We start from the raw sequence: 3,413 nt of genomic DNA, 5'->3' as shown, positions 1-3,413 counted from the left end.
ACTGCTGCCGCCGCCCCCAGCACAGCTTGACCTCTCCGCCCCTGCTTTGCCCCTCCTACCCATCCAGACAAGCATCACTTCTTTATAACTTCATACATTGGACTTCCATTTATTTTCTGGAACTTCTGGTTATTTCTGGTTTTGCAGTAGTTGTATTCCTTATTAGCTGTGGAGGGAGACAGAGCATGTCAGTCTAGGCCTCAATCTTGGCCAGAAGTCTCCTGTGTGTGTTTGCCTCTGTGTCTTACGTAGAGCTGTCACACCTGTTACATTGTAAGGGGCGGAGCCTTAGGGATTCGTCAGTACATAGCGACCTGTTTCACCATGTTATGGTGCTGTATGTGGGGGAGGAGTCTGAGAGATAACAATGTCTCCTGCCCAGCACTTGTCCCTTTTCCAGGCACTTCTCCCACTTCCATATGGGACTGGTGCCTCTCTAGCTATTGCCCTGGCTGTCATTTCCAGAGTGAAGATTCGTCTGCGGATGTTCTAGGACCATGGGGGCCCTTTAAACAAGCAGACTCTGCTGAGAGACCGGCAGTTTCTGCCTCCGCCCCAACCCCCACTGGTTTGCAGTCAAAAGCAATGAGGTTTGATTTTTCCCAGTGCTGGGACCATGAGCTCGCGGTCTGGTGAGGAGCTGGGAACATTCCCCAGGTGTCCCTCCTGACTTTTTAAAACGTGTAACTCTGCTTTCCACCAGGCTGCTGCTGCTGCTGCCACCACCAAACCATGTCCGCTCTCCCCCAGCTCCGCCCCTCCTACCTGTCTGGATGAGTATTTCTTTTTTGTATCTTTGTTTGCTGGACTTCCTTGTAGTTTGATATTCTGGAACTTCTGGTTGTTTGTAGTTTTTGAGGTAGCTGTATTCCTTCTTCATTGTGGAGGGAGACACAGTATGTTTGTCTATGTGTCCATCTTGGCTGGAAGTCTCTGTGTTACTTCTAAAATGGAACAAAAATGAAGAATTTCTCAAGAACCTGAAGAGGCACAACATTAAAAGCTATGATTATCCAGTACCAAGTGTTTCTGCCTTCATTTGCTACCCACTTCTTCTTTCTCTTCCTAAAAGTTAGTGGGATGAAAATGGCTTTACTGTGAATGTTTTCCTTTCTTTCTTCTCAGTATCTGGGCATGCACAGTTCAGTATTTTGAGGAAATGGGATGTTTTTGCTCACATACATGTGTGAACATAGGCCTTAGAGCACTTGATGTGGTAGTACAGGAAGGAAGTCCCAGCATGTGTGAATCAGGTGGATGATGTTGTCACCAGCACTGGCATTGGTTTGTGCAGGGAACCATGAAGGTAATATACCCCATATTGTCACCCACAGCAACATCAGTGTCTTTCAGCTCCAGAAGAGGTTCCTTGTGGCTAAAAAGGACCTGTGGTGTTGTGTGGCTGGCTCTATGTCCTTCTCTGAACTTCTGTATGAATACCTATCCAACGACCACATCACTGTCATCCTTAAACACTGTGATAAATTCTACTGTGATTATGTCTTTTAGATTCAACATGTACGATTTCATCATTCTTATAATGGATAACTGTCCTGTTCTCTCCTTCCTTGCCCTCTTCTTGGAACTGGAAGTATTTCTCAAAGACAGAGACAAAGCAATTTCAACATGCGCAATGGAATACTTGGATGCAGGCAGATTTTCAAGGTCATCTAGCTAACAGATGTTGTACCCTGATTCTGAATTCACCAAGAAACTCCATATACTGTATTTAGTAATTCATCAGCACCATGCACCTAAAATTCCTTGTAGAATTTCAAAGAACTACTGATGAACACTTGTTTTGTCTCTAACAGAATTTGAAACATGATAGAGGACCCCATCAGAACTTATAAATGTTACTGTTATTGCTTCTGGTTTGTTTCTGGTGGCTGCGTTCCTGAACTCTATCACAAGTATCTCAGTAATGTGGTTGTGCACGTCCAGCAGGATAGTGACAGTGGCTGCCTTAGAAGCCTGAACCCGCCTGCCATCATCTCACCCACAAGCAGAAATGTCTTTGTTTCTCCTCTCTCTTTCCAGAATTCCTACTCATTCTTTAAGAGTCTGGTTCAAAAGTCACAAATGTGGTAATTATTTATTTACATAAATACTTCACTTTCTCTTTAGATTGTGGTTATTTTTCCCAGGCAGAAATGTTGTACTCTACTTTAAATTTTTTTTTAATTGATTGATTTTAGAGAGGAAGAGAGAGAGGGAGAGAAAAACATTGATTTGTGGTTTCTCTTATTTATGCATTCATTGATTGATTCCTGTATGTGCCCTGGATGGGGATAAAACCCATAACTTTGGTGTATGATGACACTCTAACCAATGGAGCTACTTGGCCAGGGCTCATTCTGCTTTATATGTCTATTCCATCATATAACAAAAATTTAATAAAATATTTATTGGTAAGAAAGACATGGATAAAAACCTTTGAGTAAACAAATACTTCATTTAAACTAACTAAGAGCTAAATTGTTTCCCTTGCTTCACAGAACGCTTATTTCATTTCACAGTGAGAAAAACATTTTTGCCTAGGATTTTAAGACCACCATTATTACAAATATTGATACAGTCCAGTTGTCTTTTATGTCTTTTGAGTCCCCAGTGAGTTTCCTACTGACCAAGGTCTAGCTATCCTTAGAAATCTTTTTGGGTGTGTGTGTGAGGAGTTAGGACAGATGAAGCACTTTCAAAACTATTGGTATGGAGATTCGTTCGTTAGATCACTCCTTTCTGCTAGTGGACACTGCTGAGGAAGCATCACTGAAGTTTCCCCTTCCACAGTTCTTATGTCTAAGTCAGAGTCTCCCAAAGAGCTAGAACAGCTGTGAAAGCTCTTTATTGGAGGGTTGAGCTTTGAAACAACAGATGAGAACCTGAGGAGCCATGATGAGCAATGGGGAATGCTCACAAGGTGTGTGGTGATGAATGATCCAAACACCAAGTGCTCCAGAGGCTTTGGGTTTACCACATGTGCCACTGTGGAAGAACCCTATCTAACCAAGAGATGGCTAATGCTTCATCCAGCCACAGAGGTTGAAGTGGTTCTTGAAACTTCAGAGGAGGTTGTGGAGGTGGTTTTGGTGGGAATGACAATTTTGGTCATGGATGAAACTTCAGCGGTTGAAGTGGCTTTAGTGGCAGCCATGATGGTGGTAAATATGGTGGCGGTGGATTTGGCTATAATGAATTTGGTAATGATGGTGGTTATGGAAGAGGCAGACCTGGTTACTCTGGAAGAAGCAGGGGCTATGAAAGTGGTTAACAGGGTTATGGAAACCAGGGCCGTGACTATGACAGGAGTGGCAGCTATGACAGCTATAACAATAGAGGGGGTGGAGGTGGTTTTGCTCAGGACAGTGAAAGCAATTTTGGAGGTGATAGAAGCTACAATGATTGTGGCAATT

The 3,413-nt window shown here is 43.1% G+C and overlaps 1 pseudogene; it reads right to left on the bottom strand.

Moving 5' to 3' along the window:
• Nucleotides 1-1,072: 1,072 nt before the first annotated feature.
• LOC150019012 (actin-related protein 2/3 complex subunit 2 pseudogene) lies at nucleotides 1,073-2,894 on the bottom strand (annotated as a pseudogene).
• Nucleotides 2,895-3,413: the final 519 nt, after the last annotated feature.

The sequence above is a fragment of the Furipterus horrens genome, unplaced genomic scaffold (genome assembly GCF_987537825.1).
Source record: "Furipterus horrens unplaced genomic scaffold, mFurHor1.1.pri manual_scaffold_2, whole genome shotgun sequence".
NCBI lineage: Eukaryota > Metazoa > Chordata > Mammalia > Chiroptera > Furipteridae > Furipterus > Furipterus horrens.
Note: the sequence above shows the minus strand (reverse complement) of the source record. Positions and strands in the feature narration are given on the sequence as shown.